General features: G+C 38.3%; 1 protein-coding gene across 2 annotated transcripts in view; it reads left to right on the top strand.

The window, feature by feature from the left end:
- The window catches only part of triqk (triple QxxK/R motif containing), a 148,414-nt gene that overhangs the window by 36,641 nt on the left and 85,350 nt on the right, over window positions 1-26,423 (top strand). For both annotated transcript variants that reach the window (XM_057828502.1, XM_057828501.1), the window contains exon 2: window positions 1,871-2,111. The gene's annotated coding sequence lies outside the window, so the exon portion shown is untranslated. The remainder of the gene's footprint in view (window positions 1-1,870; window positions 2,112-26,423) is intronic.

The raw sequence follows: 26,423 nt of genomic DNA, 5'->3' as shown, positions 1-26,423 counted from the left end.
TGTTTTCAGGTGCTAAGTTTATTTCCCAAAAATTGAGTCAAGGGTTTCACCCCACAAGAACTGCTTCAAACAAAATGGCTAACTTTCTGTTCAATTTGAATGGTTGATCAAAACATCGGATTCAACATCCACTTTTAAAAATTTTCCATGTTCACACCCTAAAAAGCTGTCGTTTCAATTTCGGTTTAGCTAAATACTTGATTAGTTTTTCGTTTTTTTAAGTTCAACAGAAGTGTTAATGTTATTTTCAGAACGTTCACTTTGCGACATCTGTTTCCATGGAAATCCATCAAATCTTCTCTTTCTGCCCGCCGTCAATATGCAAATGAGGCAGGACTAAAATGGCCGCCGAGAGCGCCAGCGTCTCCCCCAAGTGCATTCATTAGCCGCCGTTAGCGTAATTGATTCCCAGCTCGGCAGTAAAAAAAAAAGACGGGGCGCTCCTTCCTTTCCCAGAAGCGTCGCACTTTGGGACCCGGGCGCTTTACTTCCGTCATAAATCGCAATAGTGCATAAAGTGCTCGACCAAAGGAGAGGACCCCGGGAGAGAAGACCCTCAGTCTGTGATGTCTAAATCACAGCGTGACACTTTTTAAGTCCACCTAAACATGAAATCGTAATCTCTTAAGAAGCAAAATTGGAGAAAATTGATGATATCATCACTTCATGGTTCAGTAGCAAAGTTAGTCAAGTTAAGACATTATGTACGATACGATAAATCGAGATATCTTATGACGACAACGATATCACAATATGAAACTATACGATAATACAAAACATAACAAATCTACTTGTGTTTTTTTACAGTCTGCAATGAAGTAACAATACGGTATCGCAGTTTTACTAAAATTGCGTGATTGTGTTACAGCAATCATTAGCGTTGTCCGATAATGACTTTTTTACCGATATCCCGATATTGTCCAACTCCAAAAATCCCTTACTGATTTTAAACCGATACTGATATACGCAATCGTGGACATATGCAAATATTATGGCTAATTGTGCTGTGATGCCCTACTGGATGCTTTAATAATCATGCTTACATAACAAATCCTAAGCATCTTAGTTTGGAGACCTCTTCTGGTCACTAAGCATAACTGCTGTGCCAAGCTGCGACCCACCCTTGTACGAAGGCCGAGGGCTTCTACATTCATTTTGAAGTCAACATGCATATCAACTGAAAACCGATGTCGATATTATCATTTTAAAATGCTTTTATTGTATCGGACAGCTCTAGCAATCCTACGATATTTCAGACTATGGCGTCATCTATTGATGTATAATTCGAGCAAGCAACCTGAGTTGATTTCATGATAGTTTAGAATACAAATATCTGCCATAACAAGATACGACAGGTACTAGTGTTGGTATCTGTACCGATATGGCACTAAAATGACATCATCGGTATCAGCGAGTACTAAGAAAACGCGCCAATGCTGAGGAATATGAATTCTTCGAGTGTTTCTAACCGCTGGTTGACCTACCCAAGATGGCCGCGAGCTGGGACTTTGGATCATAACAATAATACCTGACTGCAGCCAAGAACCTAGCGACAGCCGCAACAAACCATGCCTCGTAAAAACCACGCCCCTACAAACTACCCATATATGATGCTATGGTGGTAGCTTCTGATGCGTCTCATAGATATCACATGTATATAGAACTAGATGCGAAATGACAGACTCGGCGGCGTTAGTAAACAGCCACCATCTTAAAGCAGTAGACTTTTCAGGCAGGCTCTGTTGTAGCTAGGCATGTGCCTCTTACCGGTTTCAAGGTTTACCATGGTATGACAACATCACGGTTTCAAAACAAGTAAAATTTTCTGTCATACCGTAATCTGGTATTAGCTATTTTTTGTGTCTTGCAGATGCAGTGAGAAATCCGTGGCTTAGAGAGGCAGCGCTCACCCCTCACCCTCCGGTTGTTGCTCTGTCCTGTGTCTGTCGGTGACGCTACACCTGAGCTTTTTCCCCCCTCCAAAAGACAAAGTCGCTAACGTGGGAGTACATTCGACATGCTTGCGGAGAGTGGTTGCCAGGGGAAGCAACACCTCCAACATGATTTCACATTTACGTGACAATCATCCGTCACTTTACACAAAATTTAAGGTAAGTAAATGCTGTTGTGAATGTTTTCCACCAGTTACGAGAGTTCACTCCAGCGTGTTTAGTGTGTCTAGCGATGGTAAAACAAATACTATAGCGTAAGCTTGTTAACGTGACAGGTAACATGGCTAGTTAGCATGCCAAGATGGCTAACTAGTTTCCTCTCTACCATTAGCCTACTTTGTAAAGTCTTCCGCTATTTTAAACATCTGTTCAAAATAACATTTTCATAATACAGCCTGTGCTTTTTTTTCTCTCTGGTGACTTTCTGTGTTGAGAAAGGTTGTGTGTGTGTGTGTGTGTGTGTGTGTGTGTGTGTATAATGTGTAAGTAATAGGGCTGTCAAACGATTAAAATTTCTAATCGCGCTAATCACAGCTTAAAAATTAATTAATCGTAATTAATTGCAATTTAAACCATCGATAAAATATGCCATATTTTTCAGTAAATTATTATTGGAATGGAAAGATAATACACAAGACGGATATATACATTCAACATACTGTACATAAATACTGTATTTGTTTATTATAACAATAAATCAACAAGATGGGATTACCATTATTAACATTCTGTTCAAGCGATCCATGGATAGAAAGACTTGTAGTTCTTAAAAGATAAATGTTAGTACAAGTTATAGAAATTTTATATTAAAACCCCTCTTAATGTTTTTGTTTTAATAAAATTTGTAAAATGTTCAATCAAAAAATATACTAGTAGCTCGCCATTGTTGATGTCAATAATTACACAATGGTCATGGTGCTGAAACCCATAAAATCAGTAGCACCCAAACGCCAGCAGAAGGCGACAAAACACTAAAAAACACAAGTAACAAGTGGACATGACACTGTGCTGGCATTTTAATTTGTTTGAGCGGGGCATGTGCATTAAATGCGTCAAATATTAAAAAAAAAAAAAAAAAAACGCCCGTTAACGCGATCATTTTGACAGCCCTAGTAAATAATGATACGAGTCATTCACACGAGCTCTCTTACTCTCCCTCAATATTAATATTCAACTGATTAATATCAATAGTAGGAGTGGTATGTGTTTTACATACAATTAATTTGATCATACATTGTTGAGGTCCAGTTCTATATTACCAAGGGTTCTTGTTCTAAACTTCTAATGTTGAGCAACTTGAGCTGTGGCCGTGGGTTTAATCTATAAGTTCTTTTTATTTCAATTTTATTTAAAATATTTGTTATTAGGGTTGTTCCGATCATCGTTTTAGGTTGAGTATCTGCCGATCCCGATATTTCCCGATCCGATTGCTTTTTTTTTTTTTTGCTCCCGATTCAATTCCAATCATTCCCGATAATTTTTCCTGATCATATACATTTTGGCAATGCATTAAGAAAAAAATGAATAAAACTCGGACGAATATATTCATTCAACATACAGTACATAAGTACTGTATTTGTTTATTATGACAATAAATCGTCAAGATGGCATTTACATTATTAACATTCTTTCTGTGAGAGGGATCCACGGATAGAAAGACTTGTAATTCTTAAAGGATAAATGTGACTTTGTATATTGTGACTAAATATTGCCATCTAGTGTATTTGTTGAGCTTTCAGCAAATGATACTGTAGCCATGCCCAAATGCATGATGGGAAGTGCAACCATGACTGTGCGTAGTGCTACCAATTGATATATCTTTTCTGCGTTGGGAAATAACATAGAGTGTTAAGAAAAAGATCAATTACTACCTTTCTTCCCCACATTATTTCTAATCGTAGGGAGAGGGATTGTAAGGCTTTAGCCAATTAAAAAAAGGCTCCAAAGGCTGCCAAAATTCACTCTACTCATTTTACGCTGCCTTTTAGCTTTCTATATAGGTAAAACGGCGCCATTACAGAATGAGCGCGACACTGCGTGAGTGGGTCGTGCAGCGCATGCATTAATTGCATTAAATATTTTAACGTGATACATTTTTTAAAAAATTAATTACCGCCGTTATCGGGATAGATTTGATAACCCTACCTTAAGCCTAAACTATAGACTCTGGATGAGTGTAACATATTATGTCTGTAACGTCAAATACAATTAGAAAACGGTTTAATTAAGATATATATATATATATATATATATATATATATATATATATATATATATATATATATATAAAAAAGGCATGTCCGATATTTTTTTGCCGATTCCGATACTTTGAAAATGACGTGATCGGACCCGATCGATCGGGATGCCGATCGATTGGGACATCTCTATTTGTTATTTATTGATTTTTAACATTATATTCATGTTGATGTTCCAGTTTGCAAATACTGTATACAGTATTATGAAAACTATGTTCAGGTGTGGTTTGGAGGGGGCGTGGTTTGTCCTGGTCGCTCGGCTCTGGGCTGCATTCATACCCTTCTCGATCATAAAAACATTACAATTACGCAATTCAATCCTAGACTGAAAATTCACAGAGTTTTAATCCACTCAATCTCATTTACATTTCACTACTTCCTCCTATTTTCTCATTAAAATGCAAACGTCGCTTTGAGGCGCCAAAGTTCCGAGCAGGTGCGAGCCTCGTTAAGCCATGGTATAACATAACTATAATTCATAAAAGGAGATTTCATCTGCCTGTCACCATCCTTCATCTTTAGGGTGAAGAGTCCCCCTCGCTACCAAAGTAAAAGCCCTCCCTTACGTATTGGCCTCTCGCAAAATAAAACACATTCATAAAGAATATTCATGACGGCCACAGATGGGTGGAAATTGACTCGGTGTTGAAGAAGCGGACCCGGACAGGCATGTTAATGGCGCGCAGATGTAAATGATGCATATTCATAGTTTTCAATGATAAAGGAGACCGGAAGTGAGGTTGCAGGGAGGAAGCGGTTCATATTTGATGCAGTTTAAAAAAAAAAAAAAAAAAAATAGGTGTAAAAGCTTCCGTCATATGTCACAACATAAAAAATGTTTTGTTTTGTCTTTTATTACACCATCCCTTGTAGTAGGCAAACTGCAGCTTTTGGAAGATGTAAAAAGGTTGTCCGCCCGATTGCCTGCTTGAGCAGTCCACTGTCCAACAAAGCCAAGGCACCCCTGCCCTGCAAACACTCAAGATGCTAATTGGAGCAATCCAACCGTGTGGTTTTGCGAGTGTGAATGGGAATGACTAATGAAGACCTCAATGCTCACAAAATATATGCTGATGAGGGTCAGATGACCCTTCTCTGGATAAAAAAGGGATTTATATCAACTGATCCACCCTTTGTAGTTCTAGTCTGCAGGTGACCGGGAGGTAGATTTTTTATTTATTAATGATTTTACGACATTGCGGGTGTGTGCTGGTCCTCATGGGAAAGGCAGGCTTCCTTAAGGCAAAAAACTACCGCTTTTGTCCACCAGCATCTCTAAAATCGACAAAAACGGAAAAGTTACATAGTGTTGTTTTAAAAAATATTCAAAAACACATTTTTTTACAGTTAAAATGGTTCAAAATATAGATGAAAATACATTTTTAATAGTGCATATTTAGATTAAAAATGGTTAAATTTCATTATGAAAAAAAATTCTCAATGCATTTTTAAGGTGAAAGTTTAAAATATAAATGAGAATTTTAAAAAATTGTTTTATAAAAATTAAACAAATGGCTATAAATAAAAAAAAAAAAACCTAAAACATTTTACAGTTTAAAAAAAGTTTAAATATGCGAAGAAAAAATTAAATGTTTCTGTATAACGTGACAATACGGGGACCATAAGGCGCCCCTGACTATGAGCTGCCCCCCACCAAATTTGACACGAAAACTGCATTTATCAATTGATAAACTGCCCTGGAATATAAGCCGCAGTTGTCCTCACTTTATCATGGGATATTTACACCAAAACATATTAACCATTAACACTTTATTTGACAGCGGCATCATAAGACTGTCATAAGACCAAATGAGCCACCATGAAAATTTGAACCAATTGGCTGCAAAGCTTCATTGCTTCAAAAAGCTTTATTTGACTGCTCCCATGGGGAAGACAGTCAACCTCTGCTGCTGTCTAACATGCTTCCAAGCATGCATTGCAGTGCTACAGATGTAAATTTTTGGGCTGTCAAACAATTAAAATTTTTTAAGCGAGTTAATCACAGCTTAAGAATTAATTAATCGTAATTAATAGCAATTCAAACAATCTATAAAATATGCCATATTTTTCTGTAAATTATTGTTGGAAAGATAAGACACAAGACGGATATATACATTCAACATACTGTACATAAGTACTGTAATTGTTTATTATAACAATAAATCAACAAGATGGCATTATCATTATTAATATTCTGTTAAAGCCATCCATGGATAGAAAGACTTGTAGTTCTTAAAAGATAAATGTTAGTACAAGTTATAGAAATTTTATATTAAAACCACTTATAATGTTTTCGTTTTAATAAAATTTGTAAAATTTTCAATCAAAAAATAAACTGGTAGCTAGCCATTGTTGATGTCAATAATTACACAATGCTCATTGTGCTTAAACCCACGAAATCAGTCGCACCCAAGCGGCAGCTGGCGACAAAACACTAAAAAAACACAAGTAATATTTGGAAATGACACTGTGCTGTCATTTTAATCTGTATATGCGTTAAATGCGTCAAATATTTTAACGTGATTAATTTAAAAAAAATTCATTATCGCCCGTTAACGCGATCGTTTTGACAGCCCTAGTAAATTTCAATCAAAATGCATGTTCTGTGCGAATTATTTCTTCAGTTACTGTTCTAGTTGTTTCATTTATTGCTAGTTATGGTATTTGGTAACACTTTGTTTGACAGTGGCAACATAAGACAGTCATTACAACAAATACACCGCCATGAAGCTTTGAACCAAATGGCTGCAGAGCTTCGTTGCTTCAAGAAGCTTCATTTGACTGCTCACTTCGGGAAGACAGTTAACTTCTGCTGCCACCTGCTGCCAACACTGTAGTTGTCCAATATGCCTCCTAGCATGCATTGCAGCGCTACAGATGTAAATTACAATTAAAATGCATATTCTGTGCTAATTATATCTTCAGTTACAGTTCTAGTTGTTTCATTAATTGCTAGTTAAGGTATTTGGTAACACTTTGTTTGACAATGGTGCCATAAGACTGTCATGAGACAATCATACTTATGAAATGACACTGTCTTGAGTAATAATGAATGCTTAGAACAGATGTCATTTAGTGTCATCCGGCAAATTAGCTCACTTTTGAATGACTGTAAAAGATCCCAGCTCAACATAAATGGAGTTTGTGACATATTTTACCGGATGACACTAAATGACAACCGTCATAAGCATTCATTAATGCCCATGATAGTCTCATTTCATAATTATGACTGTTCTTATGATGCCGCTATCAAATAAAGTGTTACCTATTAACCCAAATAAATTAACAAAAAAGCCACACTACACTATAGACAGCAGGATTCAAAATGAGGGAAAAAAGAGCGGCTTGTAGTCCGAAAATTACGGTGCGTAGAAAACAGAAATAATCCGTCCCAGTCTAAACCTGTCACCAATAATCGTGGAAATCTTTTTCAGTGACCCTAATCGGAGCTTCAAACCCTCACACATGACTGTTTGACGCTCAAAGACACTTTATGCTTCTGCAAAATGCAAAGAAAAACAAAAACATCTGCTAGCCTTTTCCTGCCACAGCCCGCTTTAATGCACTTTCACTGTTGTCGACGATATTTAACGGAGGTTATTTAACGTTTTCCTTTGCACCACCCCTTAGCGACATCTGGCCACGGCCCGTTTTTAGGACGCCCGAAAATGGCATTAAAGAAAACGCGGGCCAGCGAGTCGGCGGCTCGGCTAATGTGTCCGGACAGCGGACAGATGTGGAGCGAACGCGCATTCGCACGCGCACTCAAGGGATATACTCACATATCACCAAGCTAGCAGTGAACGATCAGGATTCTGCACACCAAATAAAATAAAAATGGACCGTAAAAACTACCATAATTTGCAGACTATAAGCTACTACTTTTTTCCCCTCCGCTTTAAACTCTGTGGTTTATAGTTCAGTGTTGCTTATATATAAAATACGGCTGTCAAACGATTAAGTTTTTTAATCGAGTTAATCACAGTTTAAAAATGAATTAATCGTAATTAATCGCAGTTCAAACCATCTCTAAAATATGCCATCTTTTTCTGTAAGTTATTGTTGGAATGGAAAGATAAGACACAAGACGCACATTAACATTCAACATTCTGTACATAAGTACTGTGTGTGTTTATTATAACAATAAATCCACAAGATGGCATTACATTAACATTCTTTCTGTTAAAGGGATCCACGGATAGAAAGACTTGTAGTTCTTAAAAGATAAATTTGAGTACAAGTTATAGTAATTTTATATTAAAACCCCTCTTAATGTTTTCGTTTTAATAAAAATTTGTAAAATTTTCATTCAAAAAATAAACTAATAGTTAAACTACGTAAGGTAGTGATTGAGATACACCACAAGGTGTCACAAGGGCGAGTTTTAAATTAATTAGAGATGTAGCCAAGGCAAAGTCTGAGTAAGTTTGATGTGTATTTTGCATAGCTATTTTGATTGGGAATGCCAGTTCTCTTTGCATTGAGTGGTTTTCTTTTTGTGAACGTTACTTTTTTGGGAGATAGGAATATTATTTTTGTTGTGCTTTCACTAAATGATACTGTAGCGACTTAACTGTTCCGCCCAAATGCATGATGGGACGTTGGGCAACCATGACTGTCAGTGGTGGCTGCAAATGGTATACAGTATGTTCTGCGCTGTGTTCAATTAAGCATGTTAAGAAAATGATCGTTTCCTGTGAGAGATTGGAATAGAACCGTATTTGCCCGAATATAAGACGGTGTTTTTTGTATTGAAATAAGACTGAAAAAGAGGGGGTCGTCTTATATTCGCGGTCTAGACATTATACCCATTCACGGCGCTAGATGGCGCCAGATATCATTGAAGTGATGTTCTGTCATGACAGCTCTCAGCTACTCTCCCCATTCACGACGCTAGATGGCGGCAGATATCATTGAAGCGATGTTCTATCTTGACAGATCTCAGCTACTCTCGAGTTTAACCAGTTTGCATTGTTTTATTGCAATGTTTTTCCTTATTCAGATTTGTTTCAAGACTACAGTTACAGTTAGACTTCACTTTGATGTTTAATGCAATTATTGCAATTTTGTTGTTTTATCACAATAGATTGGTTTATTTACATTTCAAAAACCAGAAGCCATTCATTTACGAATGTGATTGCACTTTAGTTTACATATTTAAATGTTCAGATATTAAGATTTGAATGAGGCAAAATAACATGCTTTTTCTCCAAATATATTGTTATAATCATTTGTTTCGGATTTACTGTAATTATTTTCTGTATAAAAATTAATTTGGTGTTCAAAAAGTCTTTTTCAAACTTGAGTCTTGAAAAAGAGAGGGTTGTCTTATAATCAGGGCCGTCTTAAATCCAGGCAAAGTCTGAGTAAGTTTGATGTGTATTTTGCATAGCTATTTTGATTGGGAATGCCAGTTCTCTTTGCATTGAGTGGTTTTCTTTTTGTGAACGTTACTTTTTTGGGAGATAGGAATATTATTTTTGTTGTGCTTTCACTAAATGATACCGTAGCGACTTACGTGTTCCACCCAAATGCATGATGGGAAGTTGGGCAACCATGACTGTCAGTGGTGGCTGCAAATGGTATACAGTACGTTCTGCGTTGTGTTCAATCAAGTGTGTTAAGAAAAAGATTGTCTTGATTAATTAAAAAAAAATTAATTACCGCCCGTTAACGCGATGAATTTGACAGTACTAATATGAATACATACTGTTTTCTTGGTGGTTGGCTTGTTGTCAAGTGCGCCCTACAGTCCAAAAATGACAGCAGTTATCAAAACTTATCAATAAAAATACAAAAAAAAATTGATGCTTATTTTCCAAATAATAGTTTATCTTTATTTATAAAATATAGTTAATGGCTTGTGCAAGGCAGAGGCTGAGCAGCAATGTATTTGTTGACAGAGCGCGAGTTGGTTGGCATTCAGCTTGACAGCAAAAGTCCATTTAGGAGTCAACGCGGGGAGATGGAGGATCAAGGCGGGGAAACAAAACAGGTGCAGACGGCTTGCAAATAAGCAGCCTGCCGCTCGCCTCTTAAAAATGCATGAGCGCCACCTGCCTACACTCGCATTAAATGAGAGACAGGCAAGGTGACAGGAAGGGGGGCACAAGGGGGCTTGCTCCCCTCCTACTGCACGACATGAGGAATTCCAAAAATCTTACGATATTTCTCATGGAAGGGACAAATATATTATTACTTTTTAAAACGTGCACCAGAATTGTCCGATAAAAGCATTTTAACATGATATCGGATAATATCGACATCGGTTTTTCATTAACGGTTTTGGGCCAATATGCATGTTGACTTTAAAGTGACTTCTGCCTTTGTACGAGGGCTGGCCACGGCTTAGCACAGTAGTTATGCTTCATATTGACCATTAAATGTGTCCAAACGAAGATTTGTTATGTGAGCATTATCATTCTTAAAGCATCCAGTTGGGCATCACAATACAATTAGCCATGATATGTTAAGTCCACAACAGCATGTATCGATTTCAGTTTGATATGGAATTATTGGAGATGGACAATATCGAGATATCGGTTATCGGTTAAAAAGTCATTATCAGACAACACTATGTGCACCATACAAGTTTATTTAAAGTTGTGATAGTCTTGCAATATAACAAGGGAAGTATAAATGACGTGACATGACATAACATAAATCCAAAATCTACATACCATAATTTTCGGACTATGACACGCTACTTTCTTCCTTCATTTTGAATCCTGCATCTTATAATCCTGTGCGGTTTATTCGTTGATTTATTTGGGTTAATAGGTAACACTTTATTTGACAGCGGTGTCATAAGACCGTCATAACTGTGACATGACACCATCATGGGCATTACTGAATGCTTATGAGAGATGTCATTACGTGTCAACCGGCATATTATGTCTCTAATTCCATTTATGTCCAGCTCGGATTTTTTTTACATCCATTCAAAAGTGAGATCATTTGCCGGATGACGCAAAAAACATCTGTCATAAGCATTCATTAGTGCTCATGGAAGTGTCATGTCATAGCTATTATGGTCTTATGACAGTCTTATGACGCCACTGTCAAATAAAGTGTTATCCAATACCATAACGAGCAATTAAAGAAACAACTAGAACAGTAACTGAGGAAATAATTAGAGCAGAACATGCATTTAGATTGTTATTTCCTTCTGTAGCGCTGCAATGCATGCTAGGAGGCATGTTGGGTGACAACAGTGTTGACAGCAGGTGGCAGCGGAGGTTGACTGACTTCCCCAAGGGAGCAGTGATGCCAATTAGTTCAAAGATTAATGGTGGATCATTTGGTCTTATGACAGTCGTATGATGCCGCTGTCAAATAAAGTGCTACCGAGTAATATCTTTTGGTGTAAATATCCCATAATACAGTGAGGACAGCTGTGACTTATAGTCCAATGCGGCTTATCTATGAACAAATACCGTTTTTGTGCCAAAATTTGAAGGGTACAGCTTATAGTTAGGTGCGCCTTGTAGTCCAAAAATTACGGTATATAACTCTCTGACTGCCATTGACATAGATAGGAATTAGCCAGTAGGTGGCAGCCTTCTGTAGGTTAGTAAGTTGCCAGTAGAGGGCAATACGGACATAGGTTCAGATTTTTTTTGTTTCCTTTACTACTCCTCCCTCACTCATGAAACGATCGTCTTGAAACATGGGGCCAGCCAGTGTCTATCTACCTTTGGAGTACCTCTAAACACAAAAGAAAACTGTCCAAAAACATGTATTTTACATCATATTAAGAAAAGAAAAGAAAAAAATAAGTGAAAAGTGCACGACTGGCGATAAAATGGCGGACGCGGCACTGTTACTCGACTGAAAAAAGGGAAAAGAAAAAACGACTCAAGACAAAATGGCGGCCGAAACACCAGCGTAAGTCGGGTCCGTCGTAAACTGTGGACTACCTCTAATTAATTGTGAAAATATAGTTAGGAGTTAGAAAGTACGGAATTATTATTGCCTGTAGGTTATGAGTTAGCCACTAGAGGGCAGCTCTCAGCCTGTAATAGCACTCACGTGCTTGTAAGAGGCTGCAGGGCTGTTAAGTTGCCACCCAAGTTAGCGCATTTCTTGTGGACACTAACTTTGAAGTCCTACTCCACCATTCATTCATGAAATGATCATCTTGAAACCTGGGATCCAGCCAGTATCTATTGAACCTTGGAGACCGATTTTTGATATTTATTGTATCAGGATTTGGTAAATAATTGTGAAGGTATTGTTCAGAGGTCGCCAGAAGAGGGCAGTGCGGATTTATTATTGTCTGTAGGTAATGAGTTTGCCAGTAGAGGGAAGCATTCAGCCTGTAATAGCGTACACGTGTTAGTTACAAGCTGCAAGTTATTGTTGTTCTTGTGGACACTAACTTTGAAGTCCTTCTCGTCCATTAATTCATGAACTGATCGTCTTAAACCTGGTAGCCACGTCGCACGGACGACTAGCTATCGATCCTGGGAGCCCGATTTTTATTTTGTTGTTGTCATTTTTTGTTTTGAGGGCTGACAAATTCATATCTTAAATATGATACATTTAGCACTTTAGGGTTAAATATACACTCACTGGCCACTTTATTCGGTACACCATGCTAGTAACGGGTTGGACCCCCTTTTGCCTTCAGAGCTGCCTCAATTCTTCGTGGCATAGATTCAACAAGGTGCTGGAAACATTCCTCAGAGAGTTTGGTCCATATTGACATGATGGCATCACACGGTGCAGATTTGTCGGCTGCACATCCATGATGCGAATCTCCCATTTCACCACGTCCCAAAGATGCTCTATTGGATTGCGATCTGGTGACTGTGGAGGCCATTTGAGTACAGTGAACTCATTGTCATGTTTAAGAAACCAGTCTGAGATTATTCCAGCTTTATGACATGGCGCATTGTCCTGCTGAAAGTAGCCATCAGAAGTTGGGTACATTGTGGTCATAAAGCGATGGACATGGTCAGCAACGATACTCAGGTAGGCTGTGACGTTCCAACGACGCTCAATTGGTACCAAGGGGTCCAAAGAGTGCCAAGAAAATATTCCCCACACCATTACACCACCACCACCAGCGTGAACCGTTGATACAAGGCAGGCTTTTATGTTGTTGACGCCAAATTCTGACCCTACCATCCGAATGTCGCAGCAGAAATCGAGACTCATCAGACCAGACAACGTTTTTCCAATCTTCTATTGTCCAATTTTGATGAGCTTGTGCAAATTGTTGCCTCGGTTTCCTGTTCTTAGCTGAAAGGAGTGGCATCCGGTGTGGTCTTCTGCTGCTGTAGCCCATCTGCCTCAAAATTCGACGTACTGTGTGTTCAGAGATGCTCTTCTGCCTACCTTGGTTGTAACGGGTGGTTATTTGAGTCACTGTTGCCTTTCTATCAGCTCCAACCAGTCTGGCCATTTTCCTCTGACCTCTGGCATCAACAAGGCATTTCCGCCCACAGAACTGCCGCTCACTGGATATTTTTTCTTTTTCGGACCATTCTCTGTAAACCCTAAAGATGGTTGTGCGTGAAAATCCTAGTAGATCATCAGTTTCTGAAATACTCAGACCAGCCCTTCTGGCACCAACAACCATGCCACGTTCAAAGTCACTCAAATCACCTTTCTTTCCCATACTGATGCTCGGTTTGAACTGCAGGAGATTGTCTTAAACCATGTCTACATGCCTAAATGCACTTAGTTGCCGCCATGTGATTGGCTGATTAGAAATTAAGTGTTAATGAGCAGTTGGACAGGTGTACCTAATAAAATGGCCGGTGAGTGTATATTAGATATAAGATTGTTTTAAAAAGAAATTTCAATCATCTTTCAATCGATCCCTGCCAGTTCCAATAGCTTAGACGATTATCCCCGTCAATGGCAGCCATGCGAGTTTCCCATCATACAGCGATTGGTGTCGACAGGCGATGGAAAAGCCGCACCTGCTCCTCCATTTGAAAACTATTTAGGGAGGCATCAAACTCCATCAGGGCCAGTCTGATTGCGCTGGTCTCTTCCCACTCGCCGAGTCAATTACCCCCTTTCTCCTTTCACCTCGCACACAAACGCACACACTTGTTTTCCGCCCGGCAACACCTGAGTCGCACCCGGGCTAATAGCGGCGCTCCAAGGGCACCCGCTGCCACAATGGCGTCCAATTCCGCCTCTTTGCCGCCCTTTTACCAAGCCTAATAGCTTCGGCGAGGGACGCCGACAGGAAGTTAGCGGCGCCGGCGCGCGCTTATTTATCCGCCGTCGTTTTTGAAAATAATCAAGTTGACACATCTGTCAGGCGGCGCGGGCAGGAATGCTAAAAGGTCAGCGGGCAACGCCGGCAGCTGCTCCCGCGTCCCCGAAAAAAAACTCCGAATCGCGGCGGTGTCATTACGCGGCAACAGATGGGACTTTTATTCGGCGGCGAGATGAGGGCCGCGCGTGGCGCATCTGCACTAGGGAGGTGGTTGCAGGTGTAGATGTGCTGCAAGGCTGCCATTGACGGCAATAAGCATGCAATTTGTATGGAGCTTAGGTTCACCACTTTGTGAATGACTACGTGACCGTAGAAATCTGACCGTTCTTAGTTATCAAAATATTTTCATCAATGACTGAACTCTTTGACTGCAATTGATTGTGATAGAAATCCAATCTGTTTGAACCGGGAGCCAAAACTATTACCATCTTAGTTGCTAGGCAGAATTCGTGTGCCACATAAGAGTTCATCCAGCATACCAACTGTTTGTCAGCGGTCATATTTTTAACACCAACATGACATCATGCATGCATCTTAATTGACAGCTGCCATTACCGATCAGCCCCACCACTTTTGATTGACGGCTCCCCGGCCCTCCTAGCTCCGCCCACTCATCGGCCCGTTGACTTTACGACCGCACTTTACCTGAACTTTCACATCCGAGTGTAAAACGCACGTCAACAGCTGTTGGCGAGGGGATTTTGAGGCAATCAACAGAAGAATAAAAAGTTAATTATGAATGAATTAAAAGTGGTTCTGTCACGGCTGCGTTTAGGCGCACGTCGGGCGTGATGGATGCCGTGAATTAGACGTCGTAATTGCTTTCGCTGGAGCACTTGCGCATCTCTGATGGGACTGAAAAGGGCTTACGTGAATGTTATGTAGCACTATTAACCTCTTGATATATAATTTGCACCGCACTTACGGTGCAGGCGCAAGGACATTGAGGCAACTGAAATTCCGTTTTATTCGATTTTAGCAGATAGTCATATGAAAAAATTAGGACACCCCATTAAATATTCAGTTCTTTATTAAGAAACGTTCACATATCAGTGTCTGATCTTGTTTTTTTTTTAATCTCTGGAAAAGAAAGTGATTTAATTGCAGGTAAACAACAAAGATTAACATTGTTCTACTCATTAAACCAAATATATCAACAAAAATGCATATTCTAACTGAGGAAAAAGTTAGGACATCCTACCACCAAATACCTAGTGTTACCCTCTTTGGCTGAAATAACTTCAGTGAGACACTTTTTGCAGCCATCCACCAGTATTTGACATCGGATGAAGAAAGTTTGCCACTCCTCAACTTTCAGCTGCACTCTAAAAATGTCCGTAGAATTAACAGGGGAATACTGTGAATTCATGACATTAAAACAATGTAAATGGGAAAAATGTTTTTCATTGTCAAACTTATAGTCTGCCAAATACAGAACCCTGCACAACCGTTAATTCAATGGTATTTATATGTAAAAATAACTATACTTGTTTGTATAATGTACAGTGTATTAAACGCAATTAAACGCAAAATAAACATAATAAAACAAGCAACACAATACAGTAAAATTTACAATGTAAAGGTGCTGAAAATATGTTTTTTTTTTGGTGTAGATTTTTCCAATAGGCTTTCCAAAAGAAAAAAAAACAAAAACCAATCAATGTATTAGATTTAATAATTCATGTTGCAATTTACAGATGAGAATATATATATATTATATTTTTTATATTTTTTATTTTGATATAAATACAGTATATACAATATATATATATATGTAGACTGATATATATAGATATATATAGACCTTCAAGATCGTGTAATGACAGAAATGCATGATGGGAAGTTGAGGCAACCACGACTGTGAGCGGTGGCTATCCATGTTATATGATGTGTGCCGTCTCATTCATGTGCAGCGATCCTTGGGGTTGATCAGTGAGGAAGGCACAGCGCAGCATTAATGAAGTAAAAGCAAATTGTGTGATATTCCTCCACACATCGCTTGATACATAAACTTACTAAAGCAATGATATTTTGAAACCGAGCTGATCTTTTTTTCTTTATTTTTATATTGTTGGATTTACAGAAAATCGCAATTTTTCAATGGAATTAAATGAGAGATGATAATTAACTATTCCCTTCAAAAGTATTCTGCGTTGAGGAATGGGATAAACTTTCTTCAGACCGATGTCAAAGACAAAGGTAGATGGCTACAAAAAGCTTCTCACTGAAGTTATTTCAGCCAAAGGGGGTAACACTCCATGGTAGGGTGTCCTAACTTTTTCCTCAGTTAGAATATGCATTTTTGTTGATATATTTGGTTTATTGAGTAAAACAATGTTAACTTTTGTTGTTTACCTGCAATTAAATCACTTTCTTTTCCAGAGATAAAAAGATCAGACATTGATATGTGAACATTTCTTAATAAAGAACTGAATATTTAATGGGGTGTCCCAATTTTTTCACATAACTGTATATGGAACGCTATAGTATCTAAGTTAATATCGTGCACAAGAAGATGTGAATGATAAGTAGATGTAAACAGTTTGAGTGAGTGCTGTTGTAAAATGTAGAGGTGTTTCTATGCTAGCACGTTAGCTATCACGTTAGCAGCATTTTCCAAACATTCAACATTTTCAAACACCCAGTTGTCCAGATCAGATGTCTCAAAGAATATTAGTTTCAAGACAAAGTTTTTGATTTCTAGATTTATTATTTTTTTCAAGCATGATCTCTTGGAACTTTTTTTGCGGGTTGACGTCTTGCAAAAATACTATTTTAATTTTATGCAGCTAAGTTTTCTATTTATTTATTTATTTATTTAATTTTTAAAATTATTTATTTTATTATGTATTTATTTTTTATTTCTATTTTTAAATTTTATTTTTATTTTTTAATTTGTTTTTTATTAACACATTTATTTCATGCTGCTAAGTGAAATTGGCTTAAGTGGTCGATTTTTAAAAAACATTTAATGGGCCGCTGCAAATAACCAATGTTGTTCTCGAAACAAAACGGCTGACTTCATGTTTTGTGGGTCTCCTGACAAAAATTGTTCATAAACTTTTTGTTGCTTACAGACAGGCAAACCTAACAAATGTTAATTTAAAGACAGAATTTGGTCAGACATCATAGGATGAATCCTATCTAAGAAATTACAACAATGGAAGCTACAAAGTAAAATGGCGGATTTTTAAAGGTCCACCCCTCTGCGTTGCTAGCATTGCTAACAACACCCTGTTGCTAACCTAAAAATCTGCAGCCAGTCCAATGTATTTTTTTTCATGCCGCCAAAAGTAGCCCACAGGAAACGACCGCTAATTAGCTTCACAGCTACGCTAATCACCTTTCCTCCTCTCATCGCTATGAACGATGAGCTCCTTTAACGGCGCGTCAAGCCGCTAATGTACCTCCTTTGTACCTTTCCCGCTCGTTTTCAATTAAGCTGCGTGCTCATTTACATATGCTAATGAGCGTCATATTAATTATCCCGGAATTGGCTAATTAGCCGCTGCGGATGAAGGCATTGTCGGTGACACGGGAAAGGTGCGCTGAATTTTTTTTTTCTGTGCTGGGCCGCGTGCCACGTCTGAGTCAAGCCCCGGCTGACGTATTTAATAATTGACGCGCACAGGATGCGCGGCGCCCGCTAAACCACCCCGTCATGTAGCTTCCACGGTTCGCAAGCATATGCTTGTGTAATGAGCTTGTAAAAAAATCATGACAAGTGGCCGGTGTCGAGGCTTCCGCCTTGTTTAGGGGGGATTGATGTCCAATCCTCAAGGTGGAGCATTGTAGTTCTCACGCTTTGAGACAAAAATCTCAAAATCTTGTGTTTTTTTTAAATGCAATTTCTTGAGTGTTTTGCATGAAAAAAACGGAAGTGACCCCAAATCAACAAGGGATGACCCAGAAATGCCCCAAAGTCAATCAAAAGCGATCCAAAATCCACAGGGAGTGAACCGTAATTGTGCAAACTCAATCGGAAGTGACCTGTAAACGCCCCAGCATCTAATGGAAATGACCTAACATCAAAATAAAGTGATCTGTAGATGCCCAGAAGTTAACATTGTCATCGAAAATCGACCGGAAGTTACCTATGAATGCCCCAAAATGAATAACAATGGACCCAAAATAGGACGTGAAAAGGAAATGCCTCAAAATGAACAGGAAGTGACCCAAAATTAACAGGAAGTTACATGTAAATACACCAAATTGAGAACAATGACCTTAAATAGGATGTTACAAGTGCCCCAAAAACAACATGAAGTGACCCAAAATAGGACATGACAAGAAAGTGCCCCAAAATCAACAGGAAGTGACCCAAAATCAATAGTACGAGACACAAAATCATCAGAAAGTTACCCATATAGAGCCTACCCACGTACCACGTGCTCGCTGTATGGTTCCGCCCACTTGTCCGTCAAAACATAGTGTTAACCTGTTACGGCTACGTACATTTCTCCTATTTACGGCGTGTTTTTCTGCTCCTTAACATTAATAATCAAAATGGTGAAGGCGTGTGTGGCTGTTGGTTGCACTAACAGAGAAGATGGAAGGAGAGACTTGAAGTTTTACCGTATTCCGAGGGATCCAAAGAGGAGAGCGAAATGCACGGCTGCAATTCGACGTGAAAACTGGACACCAAAAAATCACCACAGACTATGTAGTAGTCATTTTATATCCGGTAAGATGCATTTAATGTATATTTAGAGGGTTTTGGCCTGACAACCACAATTAAGATCATTGCTAGGCTAATCGCCGACAACATACGACGTAGTACGACATAGTTTCAAATTCAAGATGTTTGTGACTTCCCTTTCTTCCACCATCGTTATTTTTTGAATAATATTTAGCTGGTACCAAGTGAAAGAAACTGGCCTCGTCTACGCGGCTGACAAATAACCACAATTAAGATCATTGCGAGGCTAATCGCCGACAACATACGACGTAGTACGACATAGTTTCAAATTCAAGATGTTTGTGACTTCCCTTTCTTCCACCATTGTTATTTTTTGAATAATATTTAGCTGGTACCAAGTGAAAGAAACTGGCCTCGTCTACGGGGCTGACAAATAACCACAATTAAGATCATTGCTAGGCTAATCGCCGACAACATACACGTATGTATGTAGTGAGAGTGCTATCGCTAAACCATATAAACATTAAAAGCCTTAACTCCATTGACAAACGACATGAAATACATTAGACTTGACAGTGGATGTTAGCAATAACAAAAGATTTTGAATTGAAAATTTCGTAACTCACCTTTCCAAGCACAAGATAGATTCCTGCCGAATTTTCGTGGACGAGGACCTGTTTCACCCAACCAGCAACGAAGTATTTATAAGCCTCCAAGCTCTTGAAGTTTTTCATATTTTCGTGAGAATAGGCTGATTTCGTGTGGACAAGATAATTGTAAATATCTGCGTAGCAGATGTCAGGCAGACAGGGCAAAGACAGTGGGTCGAAAAACATCGATTTGGGCATCAAATATGGATCTGGCGACTGTATAGAACGAAGCTTTTCCTCATAACGCCTTTTATGCAACAGATCCAGTGAGTTTCCGGCATCAGAAAGCACCGGGTCTTCCATGAAATGCATTTTAAATTCCGCCATCAATTGAAAACAATGCTAATACAGAGTCAAAATGACGGACAAGTGGGCGGAACCATACAGCGAGCACGTGGTACGTGGGTAGGCTCTATATGCCCCAAAATGCATAATTACTGACCTGAGAACCAAAAGTGGTATTTGCTACATTGCAAAATGTGGCAAAATGGATTTTGCCATGTGGCAATTTTTTGCCATGTGGCAAAATGTATTTTGCCATGTGGCATTTCTTGCCCTTTGGCAGTTTTTTTGCCATTGGGCAAAATGGATTTTGCCATGTGGTTTTTTTGTTTTTTTTTTGCCATGTGGCATTTTTTTTGCCATGTGACAAAATTGATTTTGCCATGTGACGTTTTGTTTTTGCCATGCGGCAAAATTGATTTCACCGTGTGGCATTTTTTTCCCCATGTAACAAAATGGATTTTGCCATGTGGCAGTTTTTTTTGCCATGTGGCAAAATGGATTCTGCCATGTGACATTTTTTTTTACCATGTGGTAAAATTGATTTTGCCGTGTGGCATTTTTTTTTTCATGCAACAAAATGGGATTTTGCCATGTGGCAGTTTTTTTGCCATATGGCAAAATAGATTTTTCCATGTGACATTTTTTTTTGCCATGTGATAAAATTGATTTTGCCATGTGGCTTTTTTTTTTTGCATGTAACATAATGGATTTTGCCATGTGGCATTTTTTCGCCATGTGGCAAAATGGATTTTTCCACGTGGCATTTTTTTTTTTGCCATGTGGGAAAATCAATCTTGTCACATGGCAAAAAAAACAATTGCCACATTGCAAAATCCATTTTGCCACTTGGTAAAAAAAAGCCATACGGCAAATACCGCTTTTGGTTCTCGCTGTCTCTCAACATCCTTGTGTACTCGTTTTTTGTGAGCCTGGATCCAGTTTCCTTCCTCGCCTGGGTCTCTTTGCTGTTTTGCCTTGCTGTATGATTGCTGCCGACTTGGAATAAATTGTCAACTTGTGTTTCGAAGCCTTTTTCCAGCTTTCAAAATAGACAGTACGAAGGGTTAAAACTAAGTTGAATGCGCGTGGTTTGGCCTTTTGGCCGGGTTGTCGGGTTTACGCCAGCCCGGGTCGCTGGAATTGCATTAACACGGTTACGGCGGTTGGGCTGACGTGATTCCGGTACCTTCAATGGAAGTGACCTAAAATAGGACATGACAAGGAAATGCTCCAATTTCAATAGGAAGTGACCCAAATCAACAGGAAATTACCTTTAAATGCCCCAAAATGAATAACTAGTGACCCTAAATAGGACGTGACAAAGAAATGCCCCAAAATGAACAGTTAGTGACCCATGTGCATACATTTTCTCCCCCCTGAAATTCTTGATAAAAAAAACAAAAAATTATCATTACTTTCAAAATAAAAAAAAAACAAAACAATATAAACATCAATCTGGCCATTGACAACAACATTGATTACTACTATTTACTTTATAGTGCCCTGCCATTGGCTGCTAACCAATTCAGGGTATACCCCGCCTACTGCCCATCGTTAGCTCTGATTGGCTCCAGCACCCCCGTGACCCTCGTGAGAATCAACGGCGTGGAAAATGGGTGAATGAGTGAATATTTACTTCATTTTTTTTATTAACACAAAAATGAATAAAAATTAAGGCAGCCAATGAGTTAATATCCTAACTTGCACTTTCACGTGTATCCTCTCGGGGGAGCTGTTGCTTCCTCCTTCCAAAAACCAACTACAATACCAAATTAATACTCCTAATCTTTACCCCTGCACCTTTCTTTCACACAGCTCCACTTCACAGGGACCCAAAAAAATCACACGCCCCCTATAGAGCTGACAGCCTGATTGGATATCTGAGGGAGGCCCCCGCATTCATTTGCATGCTAATTGTCAAATTGTACACCGCCTCGACGCAAACACGTTACCCTTGCTTTTATTTTTCTCCTTTTCTTGGACCTCATCAATAATAAGTGAGCACTCACACATATGAAATATATATAAACACGCGTTCTTTATTATTTTTAAATAATACAAAGAAAAAGCCCAAGTATTTCAAAGACTGCTTGGTGAAATGTTGACGAGCGCGCTAGCTCGCATCACCAGACAGACGGAATTGATCGTATCACACGACGAGCAGCGCCGCCGTATCGGGGAAATCAATAGGGGTTGAAAGCGAAAAATACAGCGGATGGAAAAGTAGGACTTACATGAAGTGGAAAATAAGGGGAGAAAAAAATGCATCAAATTAAAATTTTTTTTTTTAAAAATATGTAGTGTTTTAAGAAGAAAATCTAACGCAAAAATAAATCAAAACAAATACAGAGGTATGAAAAACTATCTGAACCTTTTGGAATTTCTCACATTTATGCATAAAATCACCCTCAAATGCGATCTGATTAGTGCTGCAACGATGAATCGATTAACTCGAGTATTCGGTTAGAAAAAAATATTCAAATTCAATTTTGTTGCTTTGAGTATTCCTTTAATTAAAGTGGCGTTGTAATGGTTTATTTTGAAAGTGTTTGCATTTCGTTTTTATTAAGGTGGATACACTACACTCTGGTCTGCCTCATTTCACATGGCTCAATCCAACTGCTCCCTGTTCAGACCAACGTAAGCTAAGTTTTTATTTAAGCTCTTGTTTTTTAATGCATTTCTAATTTAGTTTATAGGTATATTTAGCCGTTTTTTGTTGGAAAATGTGTCTGAACCATTTGTGAGGAGCACTGTAAAAAAAGTTAGCATTTTATAGCATTTAAGCTAGCGGAATTTTGCTATGTAAGTTAGCCAATTTTTCTTTTGTTGTACATAGATCCTTAATTATTTTACATGTTCCTTATCCAATTACGCGACTATTCGAACTAACTAGTTCATCGATTAATCGACGACTAAAATAATCGATAGCTGCAGCCCTAGATCTGATCTTTGTCAAAATCACACAGATGAAAAAACAGTGTCTACTTTAGCTAAAACAACCTAAAAATTTATAAGTTTTCATATTTTAATGAGTCTAGTATGCAAACAATGACAGAAGGGGAAAAAATAAGTGAACCATCACATTTAATATTTTGTGGCTCCCCCATTGGCAGCAATAACTTCAACCAGACACTTCCTATAGCTGCAGATCAGTTTGGCGTGTCAATCAGGACTAATCTTGGCCCATTCTTCTCTACAAAACTGCTAGATTTCAGTCAGATTTCTGGGATGTGTGGCATGAATCTCTGTCTTTAGGTCATGCCACAGCATTTCAATGGGGTTCAAGTCTTGACTTTGACTTGGCCTCTTCAGAATGTGTTTTTTGTTCTTCTAAAACCATTCTGAAGTTGATTTACTTCTGTGTTTTGGATCATTGCCTTGTTGCAGCATCCATCCTCTTTTTAGCTTCAACTGTCTGACAGACTGCCTCAGGTTTTCCTGCAAAACATCCTGAAAAACTTTTGAATTAGTTCTTCCTTTAATGATTACAAGTTGTCCAGGCCCTGAGGCAGCAAAACAGCCCCAAATCACAACGCTCCTTCCACCATGCTTCACGGTGGGGATGAGGTGTTGATGTTGGTGAGCTGTTCCATTTTTCCTCCACACATGACATTGTGTGTTACTCCCAAACAATTCAAATTTGGTTTAATCAGTCCACAAAATGTTTTGCCAAACTTATGTGGTGTGTCAAAGTGCCTTTTTGTGAACATTAAATGAGCAACAATGGGTTTTTTTAGACAGCAGTGGCTTCCTCTGTGGAGTCCTCCCATTAACACAATTTTTGGCCATCGTTTACATATGGTTGATGTGTCCACAGAGATATTGGACTGTCTTTAGCAGCCATTCTAGGGTTCTTTTTTACCTCTCTGAGTATTCTGCGCTGAACTCTTGGTGTCATCTTTGGCCACACCTTGGGAGAGAAGCAACAGTGCCAAATTCTCTCCATTTGTAGACAACTTAAGAAATTACCAACTGATTAATATCTCCTTGGAAAAGAGCTTCGCTGTTAAAAAAGTGAGCAAACGCACGGTGGCAAAATGTTTTCATGGCTGCTTTCCCATCCATTAGTAAAAAGCTGTTTTTTTCCTCCGTCGTACCTCTTTTGAGCGTCGAGGACGCGCTGCAAAAACAAGATGTCATTACACCTGCCTTTCTGACAACAACATGAGGGTCTAGACGTTGAAGTTGAGATGTTTATTAACGGCCCTTGAATTTGAAGCCGGTCAGTTATTTGCTGTATTTTTTCACACAAAGACACAGCAGACGTCGTCCGGTGTGGATGCATCACAGCGAAAGTGATTTTCAACACAAGCAAAAGCGAACAGCGGGTAGGAGACTACGCTGGGAAAATGACATGCAAGTAGGACAGAGAAGCCTAGCAGAAGCAAAAGGTTCGCTGCCACACTCCCACTTCAAATGGATTGTGATAAACTCATTTAAAGAATTAAATTTGATGATTGGACATCTATCGTTGTCAATGGCACTGAAAGGGCTCATAAAAATAAGTAAAAGGTGAAGAAAATGCATGCGGATGCTTTCCTCTCGGTATTCATTTTGGGGTATTGTCATTCAAAAAAATGTTTTTTTGCCCCATCCCAGTCACTACGGATTGGACATCTAGAGTCGTCAATGGCAGCCAATGAGTGCCCAGAATGACAAACACGAAAATATTAGTGATACTAAATTGCAATTTTTTTGGAGGTGATTTTCTTGTTTTTTTTTCTGGTTTTGGTCGAGTTTTTTTTTTTTTTTTTTTTTTTTCGCCGTTTATACAATTGTTTCCGCAATTTTTGGAGTTGGGCATTTTTTGCCCCTTAATGAATTTTTTTTTTTTTTTGCATTTTCCATTTATGATTTTTTTTTCCACAAAATTTTTTTTTAGGATTTTTTGCATTTATTTTCATATCATTTGGGGGGGGCGGGTCTGCATTTTTAAAATCATTTTTGAGGGATTTTATCTATTTTTGGTCATGGTTACATGTATTTTGTAGCCTTTTTGTGTTTTGCAGTCTCTTGCGTTTTTTTTCAAGTCTGGCATTTTTTATTCTTTTTTTTTTTTTGCTGTCACAGTTGTTTTGCCGCTCAATGCATTTTTTTTTTTGTTTTCCATATATTTTTTCATTTTTTTGTGTCATGTGTTATGTCATTTATTTCATGGCAATTTTTTGGGGGGGGTGGGGGTCCAGTTTTTCGCAATTTTCCCAATATATTTTATCTGTTTTTTGACTTTTGCATTTTTAGTTTTTTTTTTTTTTTTTTTTTTTTGCTCTTACAGCTGTTTTGCCACTTAATGCATTTTTTTTTTTTTTTGTTTTCCACGTTTTTTATTTTTCGTGTTTTTATTTGCATTTATTTTAAAGCATTTTTGTGTTTTTTCCAGTCTCTTGCAGTTTTGCCAATTTTTTTCCCAGTTTTTTGAGTCTGGCATTTCTTCGTTTTTTTTGTTTGTTTGTTTGTTTTTTGGGCATTTTTTCCCCAGGTATTTTTTAAAACTTTTCGTGTTTTTTTTTTTGCATTTATTTTATGGCATTTTTTTGGGGTGGGTGGTTCAGTTTTTCGCAGTATTGCCCATTTATCTCAGCAGTTTTTGATTCTGGTATTTTTTTATTTTTTTATTTTTTTTTTGCCATGACAGCTGTTTTGCCGCTCGGTGCATTTTTTTTGTTTTCCATATATTTTGTCAACGTTTTATGTTTTTTTTTTTTTTTTTTGGCATTTATTTTATGTTTTTTTTGTTTGTTTTTTTTTGCATTTTTTCGAGTTTGGGATTTTTTTTTTCATTTAAAAAAATTGCTGTCACAGTCTTTTTGCCGTTTATCATGTAATTTTCAATGTTTTGAGATTTTTTGTGGGTTTTTTGCATTGATTTTGATACATTTTGAAATTTGAAAATTTCAATGTTTTGCCAATGGAAATGAATAGGGATTTTTTGGGGGGGGGTAATATAACACACATTTTTGCCACAAGATAAGATTCAATTTTGGGGTTTGTATTCATAAATTGAAAATGCATTCTTTTGAGTGTTGATAACGAGTTTTAGTATCATGCCGACCATAGTCCCAATTATTTTGCCCATATTTAATAACAGTAATTATGACGTCGTCGCGCAAAATTTTCATTATTTTTTAAAAAACGGGCCTTTTAGAAATTTTGAATTGTCTTTACTGCCCCCTAAAGGATTGAAACTGAATACTGTTGTTTCAGCAAAATTATGTATTCTGCCTGTTCAAACTCATTGGACGTCCACCACTGTCAATGCCAGCCAAGAGTAAATAAAAAGCTTTTTTCAAGTGACCACCACAATGACGCACGGTGGCTCTAATGCGCGACGACGTGCCGCTCCTTGCGTGCTTCTATCATCCATCTCGCTTATGCAAATGAGTCATAATGCGGTTACTA

This window comes from Corythoichthys intestinalis, chromosome 22, assembly GCF_030265065.1.
Source record: "Corythoichthys intestinalis isolate RoL2023-P3 chromosome 22, ASM3026506v1, whole genome shotgun sequence".
Lineage (NCBI taxonomy): Eukaryota > Metazoa > Chordata > Actinopteri > Syngnathiformes > Syngnathidae > Corythoichthys > Corythoichthys intestinalis.
This window is presented reverse-complemented; position numbering and strand designations above follow the sequence as displayed.